At 40.8% G+C, this 23,549-nt stretch overlaps 1 long non-coding RNA gene across 1 annotated transcript in view; it reads right to left on the minus strand.

Annotated features, from left to right (window-relative positions):
- LOC112980075 (uncharacterized) overlaps window positions 1-23,549 on the minus strand; it is a 59,702-nt gene that overhangs the window by 24,948 nt on the left and 11,205 nt on the right. The window contains exon 3 of the long non-coding RNA XR_003258340.2: window positions 20,967-21,084. This is a non-coding gene — a long non-coding RNA (uncharacterized LOC112980075). The remainder of the gene's footprint in view (window positions 1-20,966; window positions 21,085-23,549) is intronic.

Raw genomic sequence — 23,549 nt, forward strand, 5'->3', positions numbered from 1 at the left:
TATCGGAGTTATAAGATGAGAAATGACTGTGTCCTGTCCAGTCTTGCGGTAATCTTTAAACACTCTTTATGGATCAGAGATACAGCCAATGACAGTTTTTATTAGTGTACTATCCTCAAGTGCTAAAATACTACCAAGAAATTACTGTCCGATTGTTCAGATTAGATAGTGCCCAATGAAACCTTTGTTGTTTGGTTCTGTGCGGCTGCACTGAACAATGATGCTGCCAAGATCACACATCAGAAATATTCTAACTTAACAAAATCATCATATCTATTTTTTTTCCTAGCTAGCAAATAACATCACTGCATGGGCCTTTCTGAGTAACAGGCCAGTTTCTATACATCAGCCATGACAAACTTCCAGAGGAATGCTGAAAAAAATACTTACAAAAGATATATGTGAAGAAATGAAAGAAAAAGAATGTATAATGTGTTTGCACCAAGATTAAATTCTCAAAACATCTCTCCCTCAACACATCTGAACTATTGTCAGTATTTTCCTTACATACACACAGAGTATTTGATTAGTACGGGAGTCCTCTAAGGGATCTTGACAGATTAAATATCTTTCCTTCACTTTCCTGCCTTTCTCACAAGCTTATATATTTCATACCCATTTAGGAGATGGTCTTGATATTCTCTACCTAACCAAGGAAGTGATACAGCACTTATTTTAATCAACAACAGTCAAAATCAGGAGGAGAAAAATTACTCTTTGCTCTTCCTTAGTGCATCCATTTTAGTTTGAAGCCTATCCATCACTGGACTACGTATGTGATATCAAATTATCTATAAAAGCATATATGTTACAAGCATGCAAGCAAAATTTAGTAATTAAGCTCATAACTGGTTCTTGTTCAAGACCAGATACAAAAATAACTAACCATTCGGAGGTGACTTACCCTTAGTATCTATACTCTAAAGATACAATTCCATCAACATATTCACAGGTTTTCATTATTCTGGCAATGATTTCAGACTCAAATTTCCTCTGCTTGCATTTCTGTGAAGCTAAAAAAATCTTAATATGATACACTGACAGCTTCTCTTTAAACAGCAAAAAAGACAAGCTGCTGCTTATCATCAGGTGACTGGGAAGAGCTCTGCATGTATCTAGCCCCAAGGAATCCATTAATTATCTTGATCTGATAATAATACTATAACTGTTTTCCTGTAATGCTTTTCAGTTTCTCAGCCCAGAGCAAACTGAGAGATATAAGTCTTAATAGAATTCACAGAATTCATGCAGCTTTGGGATTCAATTCCCTTTTACTTTAATCCTCTTCTATGCTGCGCTCAAAGACATCATAACTTTTGGGACTATTTTCAATACTACTTGTGTCACCTTGGTCTCCACCAATATACACGAGACTCCCATGTGCAAAGAAGAGGTAGTCATTAGGGTAATGCATGCTACCAAAATCTTGATTCCAGAGAATCAGGCTTGTACTGTCCAAAGGTACAAAGCAATGGCAGAGTCCAGTAATCCACAATGTCAGAAAAGTGAGGGTTAAATTTACTGCTCTGCATGCCAAGGTTGTGCATGCATCACCCCCGTAGAGCAACTGCTCATGCTTGAGTCGCACAGATCTTCTGCATCACTGTACCATATGTATATATGCCAGCCTCATAAAAACACAACCCAGGCCTACATATGACAGAATTAGGCTTTCCCGGTGCCTGCAACCTATCTGCACCTTCTCTGGGCCAGAGTGATGCAAGGGCAAGGGAAAGTGAGGAAGCAGTCTGTCTGTCCTGCCTGTGCAGGTGCTGACACCCAGGCAGTATGGAGAAGGAAAGTGTCTTACTCCAAGGAGGGACCCAGACCTGGAACATGGCAGAGAAAATCTGGGAAGTAAATTGGGATAAAGTGTCTGGGAAATAGAGCCTGGGATGGAGATGGCAAAGAAAAGCTATTAGGAGTCTTTGAAGTCAAACAAAGGACTGTGGGGAGGGAGAAATGCAGATTAAGAACACAGAGTCGGATAGGAACTAAGATAGTAGGGATATCGGGCCTGGGAATAACAGGCAGTGAAGTTAATAGATGGGGGAATGAGTGGATAAATCTGTGATGTCCACCAGAATATTCCCCTCCAGAGCCTGGAAGGGCATCCAAGACCTCATGTCTTCCCTGCTGTCATAGCACCAATGAAACGGACTTTAAGACTCCTACTGCCTTCTAGTACTGATAGCCATGAGAACCTCCTCCTGCTGTCTATTATTACACATTGCTGAAGAAATCTCTTTCTTTTGAGGCTAAGTGTATTCTTACACAGAGAAAATAAAAAAATAAAAATAAAAACAAGTTGAAGATATGAAAGGAGCATTTTTCACATTGCAAAATCAATCGTCCAGAAGTTTGGAAATGCATGAAAGCCTGATCTGTGGAAGAGCTCAACCTAAAGCAGTCTGAAGCAAACTACAGCTCACACTAATTTCAGCTGGCTGTACCTAGCAAGACCAAAAAAAAAATCCATCAAGCTGATGGTGTTCATGGGTGCGAAAACAAATTTGTCACATCCAAGATATTGTTGCCACTTACTCAGGAATCACACCAAACTGCAGTGACTTTTTCAGTTGCCCACTGTTAACAAGAACTTGGGAGTATTCTCCTGGGCCTCTGGTATTCAAATCATGCTGTGCTTTAACTATCGCACAACCAGCAGCTCTGTAGGAGAAGGTGGTTAATGTACTGGCAGTTGCTCTTGATTTATTTACACAGAGCAAATCTGTTATTATCTGCAGTGGGAAGTTTTAAGAGAGGACAAACACAGGATTACCACTGAGAGAGAGGCTTCTCTCTCTGTGCCCAGAGTCTTGTCGGAGGCCACCCACAGAGCACGATGGGGTTAGCTGGGATTGCTCGCAGGAGTCCTTGGTTTCCAACCCCACACTCAGTTGTTCGGCCTCTCTGGCAGCTCCCCTGAATACAGAAGCAATGTTTCTGTAGGCTGTGCCTCAGCTGTGGTCACAGGAATCCCCCAACATGACCGACAGCAAGAGAAGTCCCTGCACCTTTCAGTCTCTTCCTCTAAAAACGTACAGCTGGCCAACCTGCCCACAGGTGCGGCAGTGCAGTGCCATTGAGGGTGGTGGGTTTCCCTCATCTATTCCTGGAAAAAGGGGTGCACCTCCAGGCTTGGTGTTTCTTTCCCTTACTAGTCAGGTGGGGTCAGAAGGAAAGCTTTTACTTCTCAGGTACTAATAAGCAAAGTGAAAGTTCTCCTCAATCCCACAAGATGGCAGGAGCTGCTCAAAAATATGCCCTTCGCCAGCTGGAAGGGCTTGCACGCTTTTGTAGGTCTCCTCCGACAAGCCATTGCTCTCTGAGGAGTTAAATGAAACCATATTTTTTAATAAGACAGGAGAAGCCTGGCAAAGGCATATCAGCAAGCACTCATGGATCTCTTAGGAAGAGTGAGATGTTGTGTCAGTGACTCGGCAGCACTGACAGACTGATGTGGGGGAATGCTTCATGTGGGAACAATCTCCAGAATCTGCTTTCTGTTAAAGGAAAAAAAAAAAAAAAAAAGGAATGAGCAAACTAAAAGTGGACAGAGGAAGCCGCAACTTGCTTGTATAGAGATTTTCTTTTTAATATCAGAGCTTGCAGACACACTGCCTGCAGCATTCCTTACATTACTTGCAGCATGAAGACATGAGAAAGCCATGAAAATTCAGAGAGTTTGTCAGGAAAGGTCAATTTTTATTCCCTTTAGTTTACAGCTGACTTCTCCCCTTATTAAGCAACTTTTTTCCAAGGACCTAATTAAAAGCAAACTTCTCCATCAGATCATATTCCACCCTTAGGACAATAATGATCCAAAATGAATGAATGAAATACTAATTAATAACCTTATAAATGGGTTTGATAGTTTGTGAAACACATATAAAGAAAAGATCACAGAGAAGTGAATGAAATGCCTATAGCAATATTTCTGATGCAGGAAGCACTGAAGACAGTCTTCGTGTGATCAGCTTCAGAAGGAAAAGAGAAGAAATACCTAAAAGACTTTAATCACAATGAAGGGTGCCACTCAGCTACCTCTGTAGGTGAGTTTCCCTGTCACTGTACAGAGCAGCTATGCGCAGGTCAAAACTTCCCCCACTTTGCCAAAGGAGATTCAGCCCTGACCTGACATGACCACTTGCGTTTCGGGCTGGACGCAGCTTTTTGCCGGTAGCTGACAGAGCCAGCAGCGGTGCCAGCCAGTCAGCGTGACAGGGACATCAGTCCCAGGCGCCGAGATGGAGGCCCACTGTTTCTCGCTCTGCAGTGCTGCAAGCAACATGTCTGCAAAACATGATATTAAAAAGGAAAATGTTTACAGACATAGGGCAGTACCTGACTGCTATTGGGTCGGCAGGGATCTGAATCTATGAACATGAGACGAGAGGCCCTAAAGTACATTATTTATCCCTGATGTATCAAGTCTTCCCCTCGTGCCTTTCTCTCCAAGTATTTTTACGGGGCTGAAGCCTCTGACAGGCACCAGTATCACTTCATATCGTGCTTCAGTCTCCTGAAACTTCAAGTACATTTTTCAGTTATAAACACTTAAACATTTATGGCACTTTTTCCTAAGTTGCCTCTGGTGTATATATATGCTTTATTTTCACTGATCTCCTCTGTGCTACTTAGCTGATATATTTTCCTATCTGATTTGTACTGACTAGTATACAAACTTTTCTTAGACCTTCCAGAGTTAATTAATGTTGTGGCACTGACTCTTCAATTAACTTATTTCACATCGGATACACTGTCTTCCTATTTGACTGTTACTGTGTGTTCCCTTGTGGCCAGAAACAAGACTGAATTCAGCCTACAAATTTGAAACAAATCATTCACCTTGAGGAAGAAGGAATTGCTTATTTTGCTGGAGAAGGAAGCTCCTGGATAGCATACTAGTCCCTAGAAAGCTCAGATCTAACTATTACGGAAGCAATTTTCATCCCCAAAATTCAGATTGCCTTTTGAAGATTCTGAAATCTGGTCACATTTGAATCTGAACTTTTGGTTCTATTATCTGTTTGTAAGCAAAATCTGGATCCAGGGATGAATTTCAAATACCTCTGATGGTCAGTTCACTATGAAGGCACAAGCAAATTTGGAAATAAAGGCTCTATTTCACAGATTATAACTCACAGAGAAACACACACAACGTCTGGGGCTGCACGTGTGCAGTGCTTTGAACAAACAACAATAATTACCCCTCATGCAGAGAACACAAAATAACCTTAGGTTCTGTCCCAAAGACTGTGCGCCCCAAGCCAAAATGCATACCTGTTTTATTCAGACAAGCACAATTAAGCATTTTCTTCAGGTAGTTAATGCTGTAAATCCAATGAACATTTTCTAAATTTTAAGCTGAGCAGCAACAATAGCAACAACAGGATAGGCATGAAGGTCTGGGGAGAATGAGGACCTCCTCAAAGAAGTGCAAAGCACAGAAGGATATATGGGTGGGAAGTATGGACTGTAAAGAAGGAGCTGTGGGAGGAGACTTATACTAGCAGAAAAGAAGCTAGGAAACTGCTCACAGCTGAGGAGTCAAAGTGAAAAAAGTTGCACATTAGAGCGCCAAGAACAGAAATGAAGGGTCCTGGATGCAAGATTATGGAGAAGGCAAGCATTTATGGAGCTCTGATTTATAAGCTAGCAAACCTTTCTCTCCTTTGTTTTATGCCTTCTATGCTTTTAATTACCTATGATTAAAAAGACAGTTTTCAGGAGTAAGCCCATCTCACGTTATGGATGTTCCATACATAGAGGCTTCCTCCCTCCTGACGCATTTCCCGAAAGCAGCTCCTGGCAGCCCTGACACTAATCCATTTCAGTGATAGGGTTTCATCAAGCACCAAGCATACTCTTGGCAGGCAAGCTGTTTGTGCATCTGGATGTAATAAGGAGCTAGACTCCAGCCGATGTGGTGGCTCAGCACACTAAACCACCAGGCGCAGGATGGTCAGTGTTTTCCTGCTGCTCAAGTTCAAATCGCAGCTTGGAACCTGGATATGGAACGAGTTTCTCAGTAAAAATGGCCAGGCCACAGAAAGGGGAGGGAAGGTTGTTGAAAGTTGATCGGATGGCTGGTTTCTCTGCAGAAAGCTCTGAAGGACATGAGAGATCTCCCGCAAGTGGGAGTAACCAAGACTCCCCTCTTCAAGCTGGGAAGCACCCCAATCCCAAGACATGAGGAGGGTGGAAGGAATGACCCTCCCGGGGGCTGTGAGAGAAGAAACATGGGCCCTGCTAGGACCAATAACAAAACAAAGCTTGGAGATGAGCCCAGGTGGCACGCCAGCGCGGCACTGTGCACTGCTCCCCCTACGAGCAGCAGCGCTCAGGGGACAGGCCTACTTCGGGTATAGCTGCTCTCCAGCAACCCCGAGCAGCAGCAGGCGGCAGGTTTTTAGCCAGGAAGGAAGCACCTTTGGACTACTCTGCAACAAACCGGGCTCCAAACAGCCCATACCAGCCTCCAGCATCCTAGGCGCAACTTCTGCCCTCCTCTCCAGTCCTGCACCAATGCAAGGCACGTCCCACTGACTCCACATCTTCACTACACACACATCGAAATAGAGAGCAAAAACCATCCTTCAGTTAACAGACATGCTGAAAAAGAACAAGCTCCTTTTCCTACAGTTGAATTGGCTCCGAAGGGCTCACAGATGTTTTTTCAAAAAAACAATAAAACCCTCATTTAAATGTTATTTAAGCAGATCTGATTCTCAGGATACATGCAAGAAACAGATGTGCAGAATGGGGAAGTGCCATTTTTATAGAGTGGTTCTTCAGCATTTGAACCACACTAGTTTACATTTGGAGTGTAGGCTCCTTAGCTACACCATGTAATATTTATAATAGTTTACAAGATACAGCCAAATCTTTCTGCCAGTGAAGACATGTGCTGCTTTATCAACCTCAGCACAAGGTGGCAATAAACGAAAATAAATGGGGTATTAATACCTTGTTGTCCTACACTTTCCAGATATCCCACGCTTCACCCTATATTAGATTTACTTTTACCTCTCTACTGCTCCTTAAGCAAGGGGTTACTTCTCCCTTAGTTCTATATCCTGGGATGTGAGTTCAGGGAGCAAAAGTCAGCGTAAGTTGTTTATCAGGCAGAAGCAGAGTCCGTACCACTGTCAAGTCCCTGAATTCCTCATGTTAGTGCTTTTCTCTGACACGCTGTCCCATATTTGGGCTTTGGGTAAGCTGACAAGAATGTAATTTCTATTTAAAGATTCAGAGCCAGTTACTTTTATACTTACTAATAAACGTGGGATTTCAAGAACAAGCACCAGGAAAAAAAGTTGGACAATTTATACATTGAGTCACCTCTAATAAAAAACTTACCATTTTACAAAAAGCTGTTCTTATGTACTTCCTCATAATTTTCCAAAAAAATTTCCTTTGGCCCAAAATTACCCATGTTTGGTCTCTGCCCAAATGTGAGTACTTAGATTCCTGCCAATTGTTTTCAGTCAGTTTTCAATTACATGAGAATGAAAAATAGACATTCTTTCCTATTCCTAGGACTAGAGTTGTATTTTCCCATAGCTACACTGAAAAAGTCCAAACACTGGAATTCTAGGTTCACTTACAAATAGCTATGAACAGAGTACAATGCCTTCTGTGAGTCTGGGGAATCCTTTTTAATTTTTACAAATGCATTTTTGCCAAGGAAAAGACTGTGTTACACCAGCACCTTCTTCCACATATGTGCTGCATATGTATATTCAGTCATAGCTAATTACTTATTGTTGAAAGTAAATATATTCCTTCTTAGCCCCATTACCTTTCCTGAACAAGCTATTTGATAAAAGAGAAAACTGGATTCTGTTGTCTCATTTTCTGCAGATGGCTTTCAAAAGTACTTATGAGTAGATAATCATTTGACTCACAGTGATTTTCAACCATCACTCATTTATCTCTTAAATGTCCTCACCCTCACTCTAAATTCCAGTTGAAGTTGATATTAATATTGAGAAATAAGTCAGAAAGGATCCAATAGGATGTTTATGCTGCAGACAGTGCTAAGACAGTGAACTAAACTCAGCAGATTTGATCTAGAAAATTCTGCAAAATTGTTTTGGAAGCCAAACATATCACTCTGACAGGATCTTTCCAGAGAGAAAACCCACCTGTGGCTGAACCACAGCAGCATCTCTGCTAAACTGATAAGAAACTTGTCTGGATTAAGGCTAATGTTTTCTCTCTTTAAGCATCCATTTAAGACACAGATGCAAAAGATGGGGACCTCCCTTCCTATTGACAAACTAACACAATTATCTCACCACTTTTCAGTTTCCCAGCTGGCGAAGCACAACACTGCTCCTCAGGATTTATTAAATACTTAGCTCACCCAACAGGAATATTTGTGCAGCAAAATACTACTCAGTGCAACTAAGCATGACAGAATCAGCATCCTAATGTGTAAACAAGTTTCATCAAAATCTAAAGCCAAATGAAATATTTCTATGAGCACATGAAAAAAATCCAGTGAAAAAAATTTTGCTTATAATCAGTGAGCATTCCTTCACTGTGTTTACAATCCTGACACTGTAGTTTTGGGTGATGACATGAAGTGGCTATCAGTTATTGACAAATAAAACATTCACCTCTTCTTATCATTCCAGAAAGGCAAATAAACTTAGGCAACCTTCAGAACTTTCAGATCTTTAGTCGTGGCTTAAGGTTATTATTTAGGAACTAAATAATTCTCTCATTCTAAATAACTTTTTTTTCTCCAAGTAGTCCCACTAATTTGATTAATACTGCTCCTGCAGCAAAAGACACAGTCAGGTTAAAATTTCACTTCTTTTCAGATAAGTTTCTCCTAACTATGTATAGAGCTTCAGGATCCAACTTAAGAAACAAGGAAGTGAGGTTTAGCAAGAATAAACTCCCAGAGAGAAAAGGAAAAGTAGAGAGAGAGCAAGAGAAACGAACAAAAGAGATAAAGACAGAAAAGGAGAATTTATCTGACACAAGCAGAATTTGTGTTGGCCCATCCGTCCATGACACAAGCACTAATGAGGCTGCAGATTCATGGAGCCCTCCGATAAACATACAGATTGCCATTTAAACCATCACAATGGAGTATGTGTATTACGTGAGCCAGCGTTTTCACTTGGAGAGGGTAAAGAGGAAAAGACACAGGCCTGGAGATGATGAAGATAACAGGCCAGGATTATTAGTCTTTTCCTACGCCTCAGCCTTCATAAGTTCTTCTATGTCTCGTAAAGAGCTTGACTATAAAAATTCCAGACTTTACTGTTGGCATAATTGATCTCAGATATGTCACCACAGAAGGAGACAGAGGAGTATTCATGTAAGACATACAAATCTTGGAGAGGAACCAAGTGTAATATATAATCTTTCCTTCCCAGAAAACCATTCATAGTCTTTCTGGAATAGACTCAGGCTTTTAAAACCTGTTCTCCAACCTGCAGCACTTTTCAGGCACAAAGCTCTCAAGACCATAATAAAGAACACTTGAATCTGATAGTGTATTATTCATCCAGTTCTGAAATAATAATTTCTTGATGATACTTATTTCACAGCAAGCAGACTGAGGAACCTCCTCTTAAAAAGATTCTTCAAAAAATCTGAACAGATTACAAAAAACAAAGACCAAATTCATAGTTGACACAAGTGGGCACTGCCACATTTAAGTATGTGATGTGGGGCTTATAGAAATATTTTTGCTCTACTTAGATGTGTCTACCAACACCTTGTATTATTGCAGTTCAACTGAAAGTATTTTTAGAAGCCTCTCTTATTTATGCACCATGCTGTATGCACTTTTATTATTATTCTTATAGGCATTTTACCCCTGGAGGGTGTATGGGAAAACTTGGTTTCAGTTTCCAGCCACTTTTCTCCTTTGTGGCTTCCTCATATTCCTCTTTACCCCCCTTTGCAAACACCGACCTTCAGTCCTCCTGTCCCTTCTTTTTCAATGCCCTGCTGTTTCTCCATCTTCCCTCCCTATTGCCTTCTTCCCTTCAAAGCTGTTACCCCTTCAGCAGTGACTATATGATACACCTAGAGGCCACAGCTGAAATCAGAAGCCATCGCACTGCATCCTGCACAGACTGTCAGACTCACTTTATGCCTGCTCTTCTACTGTTTTACACCATCAGCATCTACCTTGTAAGCCATCAACACATGGAGCCCAAAGTGATTGCAATGGGCCTGATCTGTGGTATATTGATTGAAGACCAAAGAAAGACTCACAGTGGGTTCAGTGGTCTGCAAATTAGACCCTAACACACCAGGGGAAATCAGTGCATTAGAGGACCAGCTGAAGGAAAGCAAAACAATTTTTTCTGAAGAAATTAAACTCTGTGCTTGTGCACAAGCTGCTTATGAGCAAGCAGAGGATGGAATTGCTTGTCTAAAGTCTGTGTGTGTATGTGAACGAGCAAGAGACATCTTGTGGGCCTTTTAGAGCTGGTTACATTTAGCTGCTTTGTGGCTGGTGCCAAATGCTTGGTAGCTGTGACTCATTGACCAACTAGCTGTCTTAACATCTTGCCTCATTGTGCTTTTTCTCTATAAAGGTTTCTCCCCCCACCAACATTTGAGATGTCAAGAACAGTGATTCCAGATGTAAGCAAAAAGTTTTCCATTGCAGAGCATTACAGGACCTCCAGGCACGTCTTGAGTGAAGATCCCAAGATGAAATGGATGCTGTTAGACTGCTGGATACCTTGAGAGCAAAGTTGATGGATGAAAGTGAATGCTCAAGGCAGTCTCCCTTGTTATATGCCCTTCAGGCAAATGAAAGATTAGTTGATGAGATATTTGGAGATATGCCTGTGCATAGCTCAGGAAGAAAATCTGAGTTCCTTGTGAAGCAGGCAGAGGTATGTGGGATTTTGAGGATACAGTTAAGAAAGCAGAAAAGGAAACAGGGATATTCTGAAGAAATTTTATCAAAACATGTACCAGTCCCTGTAAAGTTTTGAAGGAAATCAAGTAGCTATTGGCGAAGAACAACAAAACATTAATGATTGTGTTCCTTAAAAGAGCTCCACAGAAGGCAACAGCCATACTCCACATTAGAAGCAGCGTGTGCTATAGGGAAACGACATGCACGTCAGGACACATGAACTAGGGCTCCAGCTCTACAGTGCTTCCAAAAGGGGTAATACTCTCGTTATCTTTCCTTGGTGAGCTGAGACTCTACAGCTCTTTCACTGAGATGTTCAGCATTTCCTGGGACTAAGTTTCCAGCTTGGGAATATCCGGCAGCTGACTAGAGAATCAGTCTCTAGAAATGCTCAGTGCCAGAAAGGCAGTGACAAACGGACCTTGGACAGGGAATAAAATAGCAGTATTTCATGCTCTGAATGTTTATGGCTTTTGAGCTCATCAGTCTTTGTTTGACTCTCCCTAGGCAGGAAATTGCTAATTACCTTTACATGTCAGGAGCAGTGCAGCTCCTCCAGGGCAGAGGAGTGGGACTTGGCCGTGATTACAGCAGGAGTGCACAGAACACGCTCTCCCTCCCCACAGAGGCACTGAGCTGCAGTCAGCATTTTAAGGCTGATTAATATAACTGCTTGCAGTCAGTATTTACAGCCACTTCTCAATTGCTCTTTCCCTGGGAAAAATGAGATGCTGTCAGCATAATACTTAAGAAAAAGAACAATAGAAATCAAATGATCTCTTTTCTTTTGATATTAAATGAATCATAATTTAAACAGTTACATTAACAATAAGATTTTTTCTAGCCCTCCAGTGCTTCCTTTCAATTTTCCCCACAACCCATGGTTTGGAAATTTTGGTTTCAGAAAAGGAATATCAGGCATTCAATGTATTCATTCAATAACTATTTGAATGGGGGTGAGGGGCATTGTTCCTAAAAAAGAGCTGTGTGAATATTTTAAGTTATTGAGTAGGAGGGGTGGTAACAAGAACAATAGGAGAACTAAATTATTGTTATTTTGTCTCTTCTAGACCTCTCTGCTGTCATACGCTGCCCTTTCCCCCGAAGCAGGGTTTGTTTCCCTGATGGGCTCTTCTAGGGAACTGTCTGATCTGACATAATTATTGTGTCAAACTCTTATCTCAGGGATGGAATAATGAGTTTAAATGATTGTCTACTGCAATTGTTAATGAACTGTTTACTGCAATCAGAACCCATGTTCTTTTAACTACATCTGTTGGAGAAGTGTGTACAGAAAGCTCTCAGAGGAAAAAGGAGAAAGAGATTAGTAAGATAAGCGGATGGATGAAAAAAAAGAAAATAAACAGTAAACAGAATATAGTGGGAGGAGTGGGAAAAAGAGTGAAAGAGAGAAAGACTGTTGATAGAGACAAAAATAAAAAGCAGAAAAAGAAAATATCAAGGAACAGAAACTTACAAGGATAAAATGGCTACCACCAGGAAATTTCTACGGTGTACTACTTATGCAGACCTGAAAAGACTGACAAAAGTACTGGGAAAACATGGATCCTTTCCTCTGGCTAGGGTTTAGGCATGAGATGTTCCCAAACATGGTTACAAGTCAAATCTAAGTGAGTAGTTTTGACTTGGTCCTGCAGTCTTTGCTTAGAAGCAGATAATTCAGGCCAAGAGTGAACAGAAGAGGGCAGCATAGCTTTAAACTTATGACAAGAGCTAATAATGAGTTGAAGAGTTTGGGAAATTACAAATGGACAAAAGAATCACTATGGGTCACCAGGCAATATATGGATGAAGGGAGTTTGGTAGCAGGTACCTCACTGGAAGAAATGTCTGTATGGGAAGAGGAAAGAAGGGAAAGGTTTTAAAAAGTAGAAAGCAGTAAAGAGTAGAAAGCAAGGTGAATAAGGTTTTTCAGCAGTGCTTTTCTGTTGGCTCAGTTCAGCAGCAGAGCAAGGGATCCAAAGCACAGCGTTAGGCAGCACAAGTATACCTAATGACAGAGACTCATAGCAGTTTGCTTAGTTACAGTGTATCTCATTCTAAGCTCATTATACCCAGATAAGAAAACTTATTTCAGAGATGTGCAAGTGATACACAAAGGGTGGTAATATCCTGCCCACAGACCCTGGACTACCAGACTCCTGCACTCACCATTCAAGCATGACAAGCATGTCCACTATTTTAATCACATGCGGGTTTCCACGGTGTTAAGCATCAGACCACAATTGCTGAAGGATCAATGCTCTTCCATAGCGTATTACTTAAAATCAATTCTATCTGGTTGTATAAACATATGAGAATATCTTAAACCTGGCAAAGATACAGGACCCTCGGTTACATTAGTGTAATCCATAATATAATGACTTCATGCAATGGAGGACAAAATTTGGTCTGTTAAGTTTTATTTTCCTGTTCTGATAGCAGTTATTAGAGGCATTTGTGGATTAAGGAGCTGCTCTAGGCAGAGATTCTCCATGACATATGACTATTTTAAAGTTATGCAGTGTGTAAAGTCACATAGCAGAGAAATTGTCAAACATATAAAAAATATCCATGCCTATCAGTTGCAATCTTGGCTCTGCATCCTTTCTGCCTCTATGTTATGCCTACTTCGGTGAAGAGAGAGTAATTCTCTTCACAATTGATGGTTCTGTTAGTACATTACTAAATCTGCAGAGCCAGACTGAATTGTGCTGCACTGCACCCTTTAAAATCAAGCTAATAATCCAGAGAGGAAAATGAGTGGCATTTTAAAAGAGGGTAACAGTACATTGATTCCAAAGTGAGTTATTTTGTTCAATCATTTTGTCCTATAGTTGAATCACAGAAATCATTTTTACTTCATAGAAAATGTGTTAACAACTGCTCTTTTTCCAAAATACAAGATGAGAAAACTGGAGTTTTACTTGATAAATTTTGATGATGAGTATTTCACTGTCTGTGTAAATCAACCATTTGATCTCTCTATGGAAATTATCAACAAAATACCAACACTGAAAGAAGTTTTTGGAGATGAGCTGTCTGTGCAGGAGGAATGGGACTGAAAACACTAAACACATGTAAACCAGCAAGCACCTGCCACACAATTTAGACATGGACAGAATTTTAGAAATTCGGAGGGAAAATACTGTATTTGTAAAAGTTTTTTGATCCATTGTTAAATGCAAAGTCCTGTTGATTGCACTTAATAGTTCCAGGGGAATGTTGAAACGGAAGTGGTTTTTGTTTTGGCTGTTTTTAAATTTGATCCTAAAATTATTTTTTTTTCTATACATTATTTAATTTTGATAGTAGTACTACAGTAAATGAACCATTACTACTGACATGTTATATGGCTGAAGGACTGCATATAATTGAGGATAATGGAAATTTATTGTTTTAATGAATTTTTAAAACAATGCTTTTAGATGCTGTTTAGTACTGAATAAAACATCTTATCTTTTCTAGTCCAATAAATAGGAGTCACATTTGATGATTTAAAAGCAAGTTTCCATCAACAGTGTCATCATGTAATAAAAACTAAAATAATTCTGAAAGGAGCAGTAAGCCTTGGAATTTTCAAACAAAAAAATCTGAAACAATCCTATCTTGGAATTTCTGCTTTCTGGGAATATTTTTGTTTTAAATATTCTCAATCAGAATGAAAAGTAATGTTTCAGTGTCAAATTTCCCAGAAAAGAGAAATTCCAGGTCTTGACCAACTATAATTACCAAATGAATGAGTAATCCATCTTCTCCCGGGCCCTCAGTTTTGTCAGCACTAAATTTACACACAATCATTTCTTAAGGAGATATGGGAGGATATGCATAAATGCCAAGAATGTTTGTTCAGGGAAAAGATACACCATCCTTTTCCCAACATCTGGTTTTTCATGAAGGGCTGACAAATCTTCCTTTAGACTTATTAAGCATCTAGATATCTAGTCTGAGGGGTCCTGTGATAAAAGTGATTTTCTACTGTAGGGAAGACTGCGCTGAAGGCTGTTACAGACAGAGAAATACACTGGAAGGATAGCTGCTGTTGTTGGTCTGTGGCTCAGAAGCATTAGCTGAGTTCCTCCCCAGACTTCTATTTTTAGATGACCTCCAGTGCATTAGATCAAATGTATAAACTGGAAGAGGTCAGATTGTCTCTCTGTCTGTGAATATGCTGCTCCCAGAGGTGTGAAGATGTCTATGGAATTCAACTATCTGATGTTAACCTGAACCTAGTCAAAATCAGAGCCCAATGTCAATCTTTCTGTTAAATTTGAGCCTAATAATCTTTTGGCAATTTGAAGTTAAATTCTCATTTAGTTTACACTGATGTAGATGTATAGATATCAGTAGAATTACTTTGCCTTTACATCATCTTTCCTGCTGCATTAGCAATCCACTGCCATGACCACAGGTGTTTGCAGAAAAAAATATTATCCCTGAGAATTACATGATTTCTACTTTTACAGTGGTTTGATTTTGTTCTAACCTGTGTCATCAGAGCAGATTTTATGTAATGGTGTATACCTCCGTGTTTGGGGGTATGTACATATAAACACAAATACTCATACACACACACAATAGATAATATAACATTTATAATATTGATTCATTAGCCAGGAAAAAGAGTAAGCAACTACACTTTAACAGATCACCCACAGCAAATTTTCTTTTACAAAGCATGAGCCCTATATACTTTGTAAAGCTTTAAAATGACTTGCAAGTTGTGTCATTTATTTAGCCCTTGCTCTCAGAAGTGAACTTCACCTCAAAACTTTGCAGAGTGAACTGGCAGCCCAGAGCTCTGCAAGATTTATGTGGGGCTGGTGGTGTTGTGTCACTTGGTAATGTGGGACTGTGCCTGTGGAGGAAATACTATGCAGTGTGGAGGTGAGCTAGGGGATTAAATGGGATGAGATTTGCATTAGAGCTTCACCAGAGTTAATCAGCTTTGTCCCTGAAATCTGGCTGCAACTTGCTATATGGCTTCCTGCTCTGGTCAACAGAAACTCTAAGACTCCAAAATAAAAAATGCCCTAAAGAAATACAAGAGGAAAGGAAGCAATTATTCCAGTTCAGCTAGATAAGTGCCTAAGGGATCAAGCCCTGTTTGAAAAGTGTATTGGCATTCTCAGCCTCATGACATGGATTTTGAAATGAAGCAAACCTACATATAGAATGAGGTCAAAAAAAGTTAGTTGCAAGTGTATTGTCTAGGCTTTAAATTTAACTTTGCCTTGTGTCTAAACCCAGATGACTGGAGCATTCTAGTAAGTCTTTGTTGTTTGTGATTACAAACAGTTTAAAATATGTGGAAAATCTCTGTGGTTCCCCCTCTTACAGTGGAACTCAGGATTCAGTTCAGCAAGTATACAGGCCTGATAGATACAAAGGTCACCAGTTACTTTTTGTGGCAAATTAATTTCACTGAATATACCTCATTTTTAATCCTATTTGTATCAAAAAGAACACCCAGCTTAGACTGAAATGTATCTGGGCTCACATTCACAGAGAGGTGAGAATTGCCAGACTGGACTAGACCAGTGTCAGTCCACACAGTCCAGTAATCTGCCTTTGATAATAACTAGTACCAGACACTGAAAAGGAGAAAAGCCTCTATCAAGAAATAACTCCAGTCATTAAAGCATTTTACCCCAATCAGAGAGAAGTTGGTGCCCAAAGCATGAGGTCTTTTCCAAGCATTTGCTAATCCGGCTGGAACATTATCAATGTAAATGTCTGATTCTTTCCAGATCTTGCTAGCCTCTTAAGAGAAACTGTGCGGAATAAAAGCACAGTTAGATGAAGGAGAAGAAAGAAATTTCCAAAATGTGGGATATAAACAAAGGAGGTTTTGGGCAGAATGAAAAATAAACAGAGAGAGTGTCTGGAAGGGAGGAGAGAATGAAAGAAAAATTCTGTCCTTTAAAAATAGCACAGGCTTCCTTTATAGCTTGCAAAACAGCAAGGCTTACCTTACAGGGAATACTTTATGACTCATACCACTGTTTTGGAAATCCAAAAGCATGCAGAGATCAGGAAGATGTCAGACTGAAATTTGGCTATCTTTGCAAACGTGCCAATCAAAGCTCTGCCGAAGAGAGAGTAGCAGACACTGTGGATAACGTAGTGAAGTCATAAGGGAGCATGGAGGAGCTGCAAGTCTAGATGTCCTGGCTCTAATCCTGCAGAATATGACAGTACAAGGGCTTCACACAAAAAAGAACTGGGATTTTCTCTTGTGTCTAGCTCAACAGAGTAGATGGAAAATCTCGTTTCTGTGGTAACACAAGGGCTGAAGGTTGCAATTGCACTGATGATGATAAGAGTTTAGGGCTGGTAAGATTGGACCCCTAAAGATTTGTGCTTCCACAAAAAATAAATAAATAAAAATGCCTTGACCTCTCGCCAATGAAAACAGATAGACAGAGCATTATGAAAATATTTTATAAATATTGTACCCAAATCAGTCCAATGTGCATGTCATGCTTTGGGAGATGTGAATAACAACTACACTCTCAGGGATTCAATACACATGTCAAGCTGGAAAATGATATGTAAAAAGCAAAAGAGTTTGCAGAATAAGGGAAGATAAAACACTGTGAGAGCCACAGCCTCAAATACAACAGAGAAACTCAGTTTCAAGAATTCTAATATCTAAGTTTTTTCTGCAAATGTGGACTCCATACATGATTAAGAACTCTGTTTCCAGATCTCCTGAAAAAGTTTAAGTGCATAGCTAATGACATTTTTAACGAAGATTTCTGTTCTGATAGATGGTAGCACTGACATTTTGCATTTATTATTTCAGATTGTTTTGCACTTGTAGAAACGATGAGTGCATTTTGAAACTCTGATGGTAATTTGACATTCATGAATTTCTTATCACCTGGAAAAGTCTGTTAAAATGTTACAAGCAATTATTTTAATCTTGTTGAAAATTAATCATACTTCATAACATCGGTTCTGGAAATAAATTCTAAATGTTAATACTGATAAATTACTGTTGCAAATGGATCATTATGTAGAGGAAACATTCAGTTTAATTGGAGTTGTTCCTGAGCCACTCTACAATCATTATATGCTGCAAGAAGCTGAAAGGAAGTTCTGTCCTTTTGAAGAAAAAAACAAGGGGAAAAGAACTACAGTCTATCCTGGTTTTAACCTACATTGCCAAGGGAGTAAGAGAAATCAGATCAGTCTAGGTGGCTTGCTTGGACAGCATTTTTTAATCCATCAGACAACTCCAAACTTGATAGAGGGTTCACAGAGTTGAAGTTTTGGCAAAACAGGACAAAATGCAAATTTTACCAGGGCTCTCCCATCATGAAAAGATTCATACCATGAGTTTACACTTCATCAGATACCCCAGAATCTGATGGGGAGACTGAGACTCAATGTGTAAGAGACCAATCCTCCTTCTTCAGGGGACAGAACATTTAGGAATGTCTTTACATAGCTGCTCTCTTAAAAGAGATGCAGATCATCCAAGGCTGCTAAAATGCACTGGTTGCAATGGTGTTTAACAACCGTTTTAGCCCTTCCTCCCCCCCTTGCACTGCCTTTGTCCTGGTTCTGTCCAAAGGTACTGTAGACACAATGGGACAAAAACGGTGGTATGCACTTTTTCTCCAAAAAACTCTACGGGGAAATCCTGTGCTATGTTGGCAACAAAGCTGAATGTGCAATAGGAAAACCTTGTGAAGCTGATGTAACTGGAACCTTCTCGCTTAGGCTAGGAAGATCCATTATTGACAGACAGTTCTTGTTGGAAACACATTATAAAGTGAACCAAACACTCTGAAAGCCAGGCCTAAGACCTGTTTAACATTGTTTTGGAGCCTGGTTTTGTGGGGCCTTGAGCATCCTCAGCACCTGTGTCGTTTGGGCTGGAGGGCTCGTAGAATGCTTTGACAAGCCCCAAGCACTGTGCAGAGCCGGTTTTGCTCCTCTGCCCTGATCTGTGACCCATCTGTGCCAAGCCATATGCCTGAATCTCTACACTTCTGCGAGCCAGACACAGGGACACACTACAGAACTTTGCCCACAAGGTTACACATCTCCTGCACAGCATGCACTAGTCCTATAAGACAGCAGCCTGTCAGGTTACAACTCTAACACAGTCCATGAAAGCCAGCTTCTTTAGAGTACTTGTGTGTGAGAATTTTTCCATTCTTGCCCACCTGTCAGCTTAAATTAATGCTAGGATTCCTTCATTCTCCTTGGGCCCAATCTTTCCCTCAAGAGATTTTCAGAAAAGAAGATTTAGAGAGTTTCTTTGAAATTGTTTAAACAGAAGGATGCTAGTTTTTTCTAGATACATATTACATCAATGAAGAGCAAATCCAGACCACTTAGTACAAGACATGGGTTTTAAAGAGATCCCTCTTGCATATTCCACACAAAAGCAGCAAGGGAGCTAGTTTTCAAATGCCAGTATATCCTGGAGCTGTTGTTCATTTCTACAGAGCTCCTTGTTCCTTCACTAACTCTGGAGTGCTGCAATGCTCCCATGTGTTGCATATGGCATAACTCATGTGCCGGTAAAAAGATGGAATTGTCTCCTAACTCAGTCCATAGACTTTTCAGCATTCCCTACCACCAGGAAGGCCATCATGATGGGGCAGTGCTCCTTGATCTGACTGTTTCTTTGACAGGGAAGTTTGTCTGCTAGAAAGCTGACTAACAGCATGGACTATTTTTACACAGACCACCACATCCCCCCAGAGAGCAAGAACTGCGTTGGATGATACTCAAGTCTATGCATGGAGTCTAAGGTTTTATGTTCCATTACCTGATCAAATGGACTAAGAACTTGAACTACTTCAGGCTACCAAATAACCCTCACATGTTAACAACTTGGGTTATTACTGAGCTGGATTAGATTCAAATCCACGCATGAAGGTAAAAGGTTTTGTGTTCCATTACTGGAGCCAACATTCTGTTTTCTTACTTAGCTCCTTTCATTACCATGTTTTTCAAAGCTGCTAGAAAGCACCCATTAGCACTTCATTCTGTATAGCTAATCTAATAAAGGGACAAGTGAAGTGGGAGGAGGGAAAAGGTGGGCAGGAGTTATTATCCAAATGAGGTGTTAAGCTTTGGCTTCTGCCTCCACCTTGGGTGAGTGTTACAAGGATTAGAGAGGAGAGAGGGAAAGGAACTTCTGTTTCTAAAGCATGACTATGAAAATAGACACACTGGTAACCATGAACAAAATGGAAAAAGTAAATATAGTCCATGAAGTAACACCATCAGGAAAACAAATGTTCTCAAAGAAAAATTCAGAAACTGCATAATTCTCTGCAGCATTAAGCACTGAGAGCCAAGGTTTGCTTTTTTGGAAAAGTTCCTTTGCATCTGGATCCCCATCAGGCCTGGAAGAAGGAGAAGTCTAGGAGGGCTGCGGTTTGGAGTGCTCAGGCGCTCCCACTGCATATTGTTCCATTTTCTTCGTAATAACAGCATGAGTCTCATGTCTGACATATGCCTGACATAGCAAGTCTCTGCTAGTCTGTCTTACCTGAGATGTTTATCATCTCAGTCCAGAGACTGAGGAAATGTAATAAACCAAAAGCAGAACTGGGATATCAATCCCAAAGTGAGACTCAAATCACCCACAGCATACAGATACTATTTTTGAGGTACCTCAAAATTTGCCATTGCATTAGGCATAGCTTGCCTGAAGCCCTGCTTTTGTACTTTTTATGGGAGAAAGAGCTCAACACAGATAGGAGCAGAAACTGGAAAAATTGGCTCAGTATATATAGTAGCTCAATTTACCTCCTGATCGGACTATATTTGGTGTATTGTGATGACTTCAGCATGCTCCAAAGGCTGACACAACAGCTGTTAGTTATTTCAGACCATCATACCATGTAGCATCTACCTGAGAATGGCAAATCCAGTGCAGCATATTTCTACATAAAACATAAAAGAGCATCCCTCCTTTTGTGAATCATCTTAAGTATTACAGGTATCATTAACGCTGCCTTAGAGCTAGGAACACCTGAAGATTTTCATTAGTTAAAAAGTCATTGATAAACTGCATTTATCTTACTTGACTAAAGGATTTAAGTATGCTTCTCTTGTCTCCTTTCCCTCCTTCTCTTCTGAGGAGTTTGCGTGAACAGAAGTCACGAGACCTTTTTTGACGATGTCAGGAACAATCCCTGTACCTAGTAAAAGGGTGTTACAAAACAGAACAAATTATTTTTCAGTTATAAATTCCTGAGAACACCACCATCCCACAGACTGCTGAAGAATTTTTGGGTTTAGGGAGTGATACGTAATTTAAAAGTAATGCTCTTTGGAAATTTCAGAGAAAAAAAAATCTGCAGAGTCTCTTGCCTTCCAGATTCTTAATTTTTTCTCAGTCTGGTGGTAAAACAAATATTTTCATGCATTTGTTGATGTGCCTGGAGCATTTGGCAACATACAAGAGCCCTGCTATTTCGATCGGTCAAGTGTCTTCAGATGTGAGGCAACCCAATAGACCCTCCAAGCTGGGTTGTGCCAGACATCGTTTGCCCTGGTTCAGCAGAAGGGGCTGTTGGAGACAACCTCCCACAAGCCCTGCTCTGCACCGGCTCTGCTGCCTCTTTGGGGAGCGGAGGTGTCTGTGCCCAGCAACTCACCCTCCTCATCCTCTGCCCAACCGCTCAAGGTCAGACCCAGGCATGCGCTCCCCTCTGCACAGGGCGTGCAGAGAGGGCAGCGATCCTCACCAGCTCCCTATCGCTGTCCCTTGGCCCCAGCCCCAGAGCCAGCTGACACTCTTTTGGCAACACACTCTGATTTCATGCCTCCCTTCTAGAAGACACAGTAGGGAGACAAAGGAACAAATGGGCCATAAAAGCAAAACCTCGCTCTTCCCAGAATGTAAGCCTGTACATAAGGAGAGCCTCTGGTGTATTTGTATAAGCTTGCTGCATGAACTGATGGAATTAATAGCTCTTACTTCCTGCACACAAGCAATGCAGCTTCTACATACACCTCCTCTCAGCTTTACGCGCAGATTATCGTATGCAGAAAGCAGGATTTGGATCCTTGGTCCCACCTCACCAAGCCCTACCCTTCTTCCCTGCTCCAGTCGCACCCCCCCTGCCCTGGTTGTTTTGCTGCACCGCTGGTAGCTGGATCATCACCAGTCTTGCGAACCAGACCTGGGAGGACAAGGCATATCAAATCCATACCACACTCCACAGAGATGAAAAGAAGACTTCAAGTTCCAATGTTATTAATATGAATGTTTCCATTATTCCTACACAAATATCTATGTGAAAAAATAATGATAGGCTGTTCAAGAACCTCATTCTGCTCAACCTGAAATTAGAAGTAAGCCATTGCCTCATTTGGCTGGCAGTCGTACCTCCTTTAAAGAGGAATGTAATATTATGAATGTTCAAGAACTGAAAAAAAAGTTTATCCTGGTTAGCAAGTTTGTCACCTTCAACATTCTGACTCAGGCCAGTTGAAAGTGAACATGATGCACGTATATGATGGAAACTCGTAAGGCAGAGAAGCTTGAAGGCTGTATTTATAAAGCACATCCCAGCTGCTACATGAATATACCCTCTCTTTAAAATATGCATGGGATCCAAAGAGCAGATGCTTCCACAACGAGAAAAGAAATCAACTTTTCTTAGCATCTCAGAAGTAGAGGGATAATTCCCACAAACTGTTATTTGAATCAATTGTTTTGTCTATTCAGCATAACCTAACATCACACATTCTCTTCACTCCCTTATATCAAAGCATTTTTACTGAGTGACATACCTATGTATTCACTGAATAGCCATGAGATCCACATTTTCCTAGCTTAAGCACACACATAACTATACTAGTCCACCTGGATGAGCAATTTGCCTCATTTTGGGAGTGTACGTTGTAAGATCCGAAGTCTACTTTTGAAGCTGTACTTAAAAAAAGTAACAGCATACTAATAAGATACGAGGTGCAATTTGGGAAAAAGCAGCTGTCAAACATCTTATCAAAAACAAACAAGTTTAGCCCATCTCTCTTTGTGTGCTGGAGACAAAGTCATACATGTTGAAATATATTCATATTTGCATCAGATATTTATCAAATAGTAGAAAACCTCAGTATGCGGAATACATAAACAGCACTCAGCACACACGATTTCTCTCACTGCCACTTTCCTACTGGCAGCCAGGCAAACCCAGACATACAAACACTGCATTTTTTTCCTTTCCAACACTCTGCGCCTGGCACATTTATGCAATTTCCTAAAAGGTGTTTCTCATCCCATGGCACGTGCCTCTGATCGCTCTCCTCGGGGGCCAGGAATAGCCATATATCACCCCCTCAGAGATGCATATGATGTGGGGAACACGAGGAGTTTGGGAAGCGACAGGTGAGCACAGTGAAAGCCTGGGAGCTTGGAGCACCCTCTCCCGCTTTGCTCACTGCAGCACCTGGGGCACTTTCACCAAAGCCTGGCTTGGGTCAGACCAGCTCTGCCTGCAAAGCACAGGAGGAAATGTTGTTTTTTGCCATGGCAAGAATGTGGTCAACGTGCCCAAGAGGAAGCATGGTGGGAAAGGGCTGATCAGCCATGCTGCATTCCCGAAAGGGACATGCGGAAGCTAAAAAAGTGGGTGGGATGAAATCTTGTCCTAAA

This window comes from Dromaius novaehollandiae, chromosome 3 (genome assembly GCF_036370855.1).
Source record: "Dromaius novaehollandiae isolate bDroNov1 chromosome 3, bDroNov1.hap1, whole genome shotgun sequence".
Lineage (NCBI taxonomy): Eukaryota > Metazoa > Chordata > Aves > Casuariiformes > Dromaiidae > Dromaius > Dromaius novaehollandiae.